General features: G+C 39.1%; 1 non-coding gene across 1 annotated transcript; it reads right to left on the reverse strand.

Moving 5' to 3' along the window:
* Positions 1-2,613: 2,613 nt before the first annotated feature.
* LOC128289920 (small nucleolar RNA R71) lies at positions 2,614-2,720 on the reverse strand. Its single transcript, XR_008279561.1, has one exon. It is a non-coding gene; the product is annotated as a small nucleolar RNA R71 (small nucleolar RNA).
* Positions 2,721-10,059: the final 7,339 nt, after the last annotated feature.

A 10,059-nucleotide genomic window follows, 5' to 3' on the forward strand; every position in this document is an offset into this window, starting at 1 on the left:
TGTAAGGGGTTTTTGGCCTAGTATATGATAACTGCTTAAACAAACATAAAACTTAATTAATTAATTAAGTGTGACCATGGACAAGTCATAAGGTTAATGTGTGGCAACGAGTATATGCATGTCTAGGATTGGATCTAGGGAGAGTTTGGTAGTTAAGCGGTCCCAATGACTCACCTCCTCTTCTCTAGAATCCTACTTGGTGCATAGTATTCATTCATCTTAGCCAATGGGGATTTGTTAACGGGACAAGGTAAGTAAAAACCTGTAATAAAAGAAAATTACCGAAATACCCCTAATTTGTGAAATTACCGAAATACCCTCGACCTGTACAATTACCGAAATACCCTCGACTTGTAAAATTACCGAAATGCCCCTAAGGGCGAGAATGACTAAAATACCCATAAGTGTTGAATGTAAGACTTATGGATGTTACATGTATATCTGCTGCATACATACGATATTCTGTTTAGGCTACATATGGGTTGGGAATTATGGAACGGAGGAAGTATATGAGGATCGCATGGTTGCTTGCCATCCGTGGATCCACTAACGGCTATCAAGCCCAATATGTGATTAGCAACTTGCTGCAATGAAGGTAGTTGATAAACCGTAATTTATACATATTTTTACCCCATGCTTAACGCATTTTATGGATGATTTTTCCTTAGAATTGGTGAATTCGATGCTCCTAATGCCGTAATTTCATGTTTTATACTTAGGTGAGCATAGGAGAGTGAAAGAAACGAGAAACGGGCCAAAAAAGGAGAAAATAGGCCAAAGTACGAAATCAACACGGCCTAGATTTCCTCACACGAGCATCCCACACGACCGTGTCAATCTGGCAGAATCGAAGCCCGACTCACACGAGCGTGTCCCTATCGAGACCAAGTTGAGTGTAATTCAAAAAAGGCTAATTTTGAGGGTTCCTAGGCATTCCAAAGCCTATAAATACACCTTAGAGGAAGAGGAGAGGGCACAGAGAGAAGGAGGCAGGGAACTGCTCAAGGGAAGCCGATTGATCCATCACAGAAGCCGGAGTCACCATCAAGATTGGAGATCTCCCCTCAATTTCCCTTCAGGAGTTTTGGGTTTTATTTATATTTTGTATTCATTATTCTTCTGAGATGTTTTCCTTTTTAGTTATGAACTAAATCCCCTAAATACCTAAGGGGAATGAAATCTAAGACGAATCTTGTTATTATTTTCTGAATTGTATGATAAATATTTAACTTGTTCTTAATTATGTGTTCTTAATTCTTGTTTTGATATCCCAGGATACTGATTCAAGATAAGCTCTTATTCAAAGGAGGAATAGACCCTGTCTAAGAGTACATTTGTCATAATTAAGCGGAGTTGATTGCGTGCCTAGACATAGGGTGACAAGATTTTGCCGGATTAGGGTGAAACCTAATAAGGGGATCCATAGATCGAGTTAATGCAACCCTAGGGTGTTAATTAGGGAAAAGTCTCAATTATTCAATCTAGGGATTAGACATTATTAGTCCTGAATAGGGATAGTAACATAACTTAGGGATCTCTACGGGACAAGTTAAATGAATAAATCGTCCGATTTGGAGCCAGAATAACAAGTAAAGTCTAGGTAGATTTTTTCTTAATTATTGTCTTAATTCAATCGTTTTCCAAAAGTAATCTTCCAATTCTAATATCTGTGAATTCTTAGTTTAGATGCTTAGTTAGTTAAAATAAAACCCCCTACTTTTAGGCTAGATAATAAAAAGACAGTCATTACTAGTACTTTTAGTTCCTGTGGGTTCGACAATTCAGTCTTGCTAAAACTATACTACTGTTCGATAGGTACACTTGCCTACATCGTCATAATAGTTAGTTTCAAGAATGATTCTTTATAAATATTTAAAACTTGTCACACGAAAATCGCAATCAAGTTTTTGGCGCCGTTTCTGAGGAACTAAGATATTAGGAACGCTTAATTTTTATTACTTTAGCCATTTATTTTTTGCAATATAATTTAATTTATTTTTTTCATTATTTATTAATTTACGTTTTCTTTCTCTTGGCAGGTTTTTATAGTTTATGACTAGAAGAATTTTTACTCTTTGATGAAGAAATCGATCGCACAGTTCGCAGAAACCGAAGAGAAATAAGGCGAAGCTTAAGATACACAGAGAATGAGCAAGAGGACAATACTCAACCCCCAAATGAAGAGATGGCTAAAAACCAAAATAATCAGCTACCTCCTGCAATTGCGGTTAACCAAAATCCTACTCCACGCACTATGTATGATTATGCTAAACCTTCTTTAACAGGAACTGAATCGAGCATAGTTAGACCTACTGTAGCTGCAAATACTTTTGAACTAAAACCTAACACTATTCAAATGATACAACAATTTGTTCAGTTTGATGGTTTGCAGGATGAGGATCCCAATGCTCACTTAGCAAACTTTTTGGAACTATGCGATACATTTAAAATTAATGGTGTTTCTTATAATGCCATTCGTCTTTGGTTATTCCCCTTTTCATTGAGGAACAAAGCTAAACAGTGGTTGACTTGTTACCACGATGGTTAATTACTACTTCGGAACAAATGATCGAAAATTTGTTACTAAAATATTTTTCGCCGGCTAAAACGACTAAATTACGTAATGATATCTCTTCGTTTGTGCAGATGGACTTAGAAACCCTTTACGATGTATGGGAGAGATAAAAGGACTTATTGAGAAGGTGCCCTCACCATGGGTTACCGCTTTGGCTTCATGTTCAAACATTCCATAATGGCCTGAATCCTTTGACTCGACAAATGCTTGATGCAGCTACAGGCGGAACCATCAATAATAAAACACCTGAAGATGCTTATGAGTTTATAGAGGAGATGTCACTGAATAACTATCAGTGGCAAGTCATGAGGAGGAAGCCAATGAATACAACTTGTGTTTATAACGTCGATTCGTTTACCATGCTCTCTAATCAGGTAGAACTCTTGAATAAGAAAATTGATGGTTTTCTTAGTTCTTCACAAGTTCACCCAATAATGCAATGCGAAGCAAGTGGAGGTGGATCAAGCAATTCGGAATACCAACCTTATGGCCATAACATGGATAACGAGTAGTTAATTACATGGGTAATAATTCTCGATCTCAAAACAATCCATATAGTAACACTTACAATGCAGGTTGGAGGAACCACCCAAATTTCTCATGGGGAGGCCAAGAAAATTAGAGACCACCTCCAGTCTACCAACAACCACCCTACCAACAGGAAAAGAAGCCGAACCTTGACGAGATGCTCTCAAAGTTTAGATCGATGTCAGAAACTCGTTTCCAGAATACCGAGATAGCACTTAAGAATCAACAAGCATCGATCCAAGGGCTCGAAACTCAGATAGGCTAGTTGCCCAAACTAATTTCAGAAAGACCACTAGGAAGTTTACCTAGTAACACCAAATTAAAAGAGCATGTAAAAGCAGTTACACTAAGGAGTGGGAAAGTGTTAGCGGAATCTAAAAAGAAGCTAACACAAGAAGCCATGATAAGCGAAAGGGGGGAAGAAAAACCCGAGAATAGTGACAACCTAGTGCCGAAGGAATATAAACCACTAGTTCCATACCCAGCAAAATTGAAAGAAAGACCGTATTGATGCACAATTTGGTAAGTTTCTTGAACTTTTTAAGCAATTACATATCAACTTACCTTTTGTTGAAGCCATCTCGCAAATGCCTACATGTAACACCCCGAACCGAGACCGTCGCCGGAGTCGAACACGAGGTGTTAACAGACTTCAAACCACTTATTGAAAAGTTCCAGACAAGCTGCCAATCTGTGTACTAGTCGCTTCAAAAATCATAACTTGAGTTTTAGAACTCGAAAATCGGTTTCGTAATTTTTTTCTGAAACTAGACTCACATTTCCGTCTACAGATTTTTTTCTAGAATTTTGGTCGAGCCAATTAGTACAGTTTATTAGTTAAAGTCTCCCATATTACAGGGCCGACTACACTGACCTTCACGCGTTACAACCCAAATAACTCCCTGTGCAGGGCTTCAATAGTGGTGCCGTTTGGTTCTATAGAAACTAGACTCAAAGAGGAATTCATACATATATGGTATGACTCCTAATTATTTCTGGTTAATTTATAATGAATTTTCAAAGTCCGAACAGGGAATCCAGAAACCGTTCTGGCCCCGTTTCACTAAAACCCAAATATCTCTCAACATACAACTCATATAACCGTTTCGTTTCCTCCATGTGAAAATAGATTCATCAAGGTTCATTTACATAATTTATTCACTATTTAATTCTATTCCTACTATTTTTAGTGATTTTTCACATCCACGTCACTGTTGCTGCCAGCATCATATTCTAGGATAGACTTTCTCTAACACATAGTCTCTATGATTCAACCACCCCTTTTTTCATATATGGTCCAAAATATAAGCATGATGACCCATTCTAATGGCTGGTCATTGCCAAACACTTCCATGCCTCTTAATGAGCATATACATACCAAATGATTATAACATTATGCCCAAAACATTTATAAGCCATTTTTGCATGGCTATGCAATATTTTACATACCAAGTTCAAACAAAACATAATAGCCTATACATGCCGAAATGTTTTCTTAAACCATCTAAGAAGAAGATACCAAAAAGTTGCTAGACGGTGTGATGACTTCGATGACAGTCCCGAGCACGCAAAATGGATCAAGAACCTAAATAAACAACGAATAAGCACACCAAATGAGTACATAACTCAGTAAGTCGTAAGCACTACTCTACCATCCAACAATAACAATCATAAGTGAATAAACAAATAATACAAAATCGATGTTTCCAACCATAACAATCTATACTACAATTTCTTAAATTTTTAAGTACGATCTCATGTCAAGACCTTCAACCGAATCAAACGCCAAGTTAGCCCAATCGATTTGGATCCGTTTCCTCTAGTTGGAACAACAACGTACTAGATAATTTTATGCATACACCGTACAGTCCCAATTTCGATATTTAGATAGTAGCTCAATCACTTACCTCGTTCATGCACAAGTTATTTCCACAACCGAATGTGGCACACATAGTGCTTATTATGATCGCACACATAGTGCCATAGTAAATCGCACACACAAGTGCCATAGTAAATCGCACACACAGTGCCATAGTAAATCGCACACACAAGTGCCATAGTAAATTGCACACACAAGGTGCCATAATAAATCGCATACACAATTGCCATAGTAAACTTTCTACCCTTTCACTATCTCTTTTACCTTCAACAATTGTCATCACTCCATACGCATACAATATCATTTATACATATATAGCATTCCATTAAACACAATTGCATAGATTTTCCAATCATTCAAGCAATATCAAACATATATGCTTAACGACTTACCTCGGATGTTGTCGCACGCCTTCAACGGCTATTCAATTACTTTTTCTTTCCCTTGTCCAACTTCGATCCTTTGAGCTCTTGAGCTACATCAAACAAATTTACTTCCCAATCAATCACACACATACATAAAATTTATTCATACATGACCCATAGTTCATTTGGTCATTCATCTCTCAAACCTATCGAAGCTTCCTATCATGCTTCCTTGGCGAATACACATATAAGCACACTTAGCATTTGATACATTCGCCTTAGCATAATTTCATTTAAAAGTCCCTATTAGCCACTTCCCCATCAATTATCTCATCTACTTAATATTTCGTACCTATCGGGCTAGCCGAATATTACTTATTCAAGTTCAACATCCTCCTATACGACACTAGCATCAAAGATGATATCTAATTCTTCTCTTTCCCTTTTATCAAACAACCTATATGAACATTTAACCAATCCAAACTTCACCCATTCACACTTATTCATTTAACATAAAGGAAATAAATCACCCACTTCACTATCAACCATGGCGAATGCACCAAGCATTACCTAACTAAGACTTCACAAATTTTTAACCTTATATCGACCCTACTTATTCAATACAACATGAAACAACCTCTTCTCCTAACCTCTTGATACACGGCTTGATGTTCCAAACACCATGAAAGTTTGATTTTTCATGACATTGCCGAAATGCACTTTGACAATTAGCTCACCATGCAAAGAAGTTAAAGCCAACATCTCAAGACTTACCTCCAACTAGAAGAAGGTTGCGAATTTGCTTAATGAAGAGCTCTCTAATTCCTTCCTTTGGTTTTGGCTTTGGCAAGATGGAGAAGAAGATGAACACTCCTCTTCTAATTTCTCTTGTATTACTATTATTTTTTTTTTGTTTTCTTTGCTCATTCACGGCAAGATGGAGAAGTTGGTAGGTAAGTCTTTCTTCACCCTTTTTTTTTTTTTTACTTTATGAAACTCATATTATTTTTATCTAAATTAATGCCACTTCTTAATTTAATATCTATTAAACATATATATTTGCCCATCCACCTCCATCTTGGCCGCCACTAGAGAATAAATTGGGTAATTTGACATGCAAGGACAACATTTTCTAGCATGCATCAATAGGCCACTTCAACATTTGCCTATCACATTTCTAAGTTTTCTCACACAAGTCCTAATTGATAAAATTCACTTACAATTAACAAAATCCAAACATGAAATTTTCACACATGCATATATGCATATAATGAGCATCAATTAAGATGGTTAATTATTATTCGACTCGGTTTAGTGGTCCCAAACCACTTTCCGACTAGGGTCAATTTAGGGATGTCACAACTCTCCCCACTTAAGAAATTTTCGTCCCGAAAAATCTTACCGTAAATAGGCTCGGTATCGCTCTTTCATAGAGTCTTCAAGTTCCCAAGTGGCTTCTTCCATTCCGTGTTTATGCCACAACACCTTCACTAACGGGATTTTCCTATTGCGCAATTCCTTTACTTCACGCTTCATAATGCAAACCGGTTCCTCTTCATAGCTCAAATTAGGCTGGATCTCAATCTCAGATGGAGCAATTACGTGCGATGGATCAGACCTATATCGTCGAAGCATCGAGACATGAAAAACGTTGTGAATCTTTTCGAGCTCAGGGGGCAAAATTAATCGATATGCAACTGGCCCAACTCGTTCGGACACTTCATATGGCCCGATGAACCTCGGACTCAATTTGCCCTTACGACCAAATCTAAGCACCTTCTTCCAAGGTGAAACTTTGAGAAAAACCTTGTCTCCAACTTGATATTCAATATCTTTTCTTTTCAAATCCGCATACGACTTTTGGCGATCCGATGCAGCTTTCAAACTTTCACGAATCACTTGAACTTTTTGCTCGGTATCCTTAACCAAATCAACCCCGAAGAATTTACCTTCACTAAGTTCAGTCCAGAATAATGGGGTACGGCATTTACGACCGTATAAAGCCTCGTAAGGCGCCATCTTAATACTTGATTGAAAGCTATTGTTGTAGCGAATTCAATCAAAGGCAAATATCTTTCCCACGAACCACTAAACTCAAGGATGCAACATCTCAACATATCCTCCAGATTTGAATTATCCGTTCGGATTGACCATCGGTTTGGGGATGAAAAGCGATGCTAAAATGCACTTGGTACCCAAAGCCTCTTGCAACTTCTTCCAAAATCGCGAGGTAAATCTCGGATCTCTATCGACACGATGGAAATAGGCACCCGTGTAGTCTCACAATCGAGAAACGTACAATTCGGCTAGTTTGTCCATTGAAAATCCGTGCATCGGGACAAAGTGAGCCGACTTAGTCAATCTATCTACAACGACCCAAATCGCATCCTTCTTACTTGCGACAATGGCGGTCCGGATCACGAAGTCCATTGTGACTCGATCCCATTTCCACTCGGGTATCGTGATCGGTGAAGTAATCCGATGGCACTTGATGTTCCGCTTTCACTTGTTGACATATTAAACATTTCAAACAAAATCAGAGATGTCTCGTTTCATACCATGCCACCAAAACCGGCGTTTCAAATCGTTGTACATCTTCGTACTCCCCGGGTGGATTGTCATTCGGCTACAATGGGCTTCATTTAGAATTATCGAAATAAGTTCCGAATTCTTTGGAACACACAGACGACTTCTGAACCTCAAACAATCGTTATCATCAATTTGAAACTCTGATTCCTTGTTCCGAACACACTCAGCCCGTTTTGCAAGCAACTCCTCATCAACTTTCTGAGCTTCCCGAATTTGATGAGCCAACAATGGTTTGGCCTTTAATTCAGCTACTAACACATTGTCGGGTAGGATTGACAAGTGTACATTCATCGTCAGAAAGCAAATAAGTGATTTCGGCTTAAGGCATCCGCAACCACATTAGCCTTTCCCGGGTGATAATCAATGACGAGCTCATAATCTTTTAACAACTCGAGCCATCGTCTTTGTCGCAGATTTAAGTCTCTTTGAGTCATCAAATATTTGAGACTTTTGTGATCCGAATACACATGGCACTTCTCACCAAATAAATAATGTCGCCATATCTTTAAGGCGAATATGATGGCAGCCAATTCGAGATCATGGGTTGGATAATTTTTCTCATGTGGCTTTAATTGTCTCGACGCATAGGCCACAACTCGACCTTCTTGCATTAATACGCAACCTAACCCAAGTAGGGAGGCATCGCTATAGATGACAAACTCTTTGCCAGATTCGGGCTGTACTAGAACTGGAGCTTTCGTCAACTGAGTTTTCAATTGGTCGAAACTTTTCTGACACTTTTCCGTCCATTCAAATTTGACATTTTTCTGAAGCAGTTTTGTCATGGGTGTGGCTATCATCGAGAATCCTTTTACAAACCGTCGGTAGTAACCAGGCAAGCCCCAAAAAGCTCCTAACTTCTGTAACATTCCTTGGAGGTTTCCAATCGACTATGGCTGAAATTTTGTTCGGGTCGACTCGAATACGATGCGAGATATCACATGACCCAAGAAGCTAACCTCCTCAACCGAACTCACACTTGCTGAACTTAGCATATAATCGCTTATCCGTAAAATTCGCAACACTATTCTCGTGTGTTCAGCGTGTTCGGTCTCATTTTGCGAATAGACTAAAATGTCATCAATGAAGACAACTACGAACCGATCCGGATATGGTCCGAAAATCCGATTCATCAAATCCATAAATACCGCAGGGCATTAGTAAGCCCAAATGGCATCACTAGGAACTCGTAGTGACCATATCCGGTTCAAGGCGGTCTTGGGTACGTCCGAATCTCGAATTATGAATCGATAATAGCCCGATCTCGGATCTATTTTCAAAACACCGAGGCTCCTTCAGTTGATCGAACAAATCATCGATCTGTGATAACGGATATTTGTTCTTTATCGCCGCTTTATTAAGTCGACGATAGTCGATGCACAACCTCATGGTTCCATCCTTCTTTTCACAAACAACACCGGGCGCACCCCAAGGAGAAAAACTCGGCGAGCAAAACCTCTATCCACCAATTCTTGTAATCGAGCTTTCAACTCCTTTAATTCCGTTGGTGCCATACGATACGGAGCTATCGAAATTGAGTGGTACCGGTACCAATTCGATGCCAAACTCTATTTCTGAACAGTGGCAAACCCGGCAATTCTTGAGGAAAACATCCGGAATTCACAAACCACCGCACAAATTCGGGTTTCTTTTCCGACTCCTTGTCATCGAGCACATACGCAAGGTACGCCGCACCCTTTTATTACATATTTCGGGCCAACATCGGCGATATTACGGTGGCAACCCTTTAAGTCCGTAGACTCAACCCGAACAATCTCGTTATTAGCGCACCTCGGATCGATAGTCTTGCCTTTGCAATTTATAACCGCATCGTGCGTGGTCAACCAATCCAACCCAAGAATAACGTCGAATTAGCCGAACGGCAAAAGCATCAAGTCCGCGGAAAACAAGAACCTCGAAACACTAGGGGACTTTTCTTACACACTTTGTTGACAAGCACGTAATGACCCAAGGGTTTGACACCGAATTACAAACTCGAGAGACTCAATAGGCAAAGTCTTCTTGGATGCTAAGGTTTCGCATATATAAGAATGAGTAGAACCGGGTCAATCAAAGCAATCACATTAGTATCGAAAAGAGTGAAAGTACCGGTGATAACGTCA

The sequence above is a fragment of the Gossypium arboreum genome, chromosome 2 (genome assembly GCF_025698485.1).
Source record: "Gossypium arboreum isolate Shixiya-1 chromosome 2, ASM2569848v2, whole genome shotgun sequence".
NCBI lineage: Eukaryota > Viridiplantae > Streptophyta > Magnoliopsida > Malvales > Malvaceae > Gossypium > Gossypium arboreum.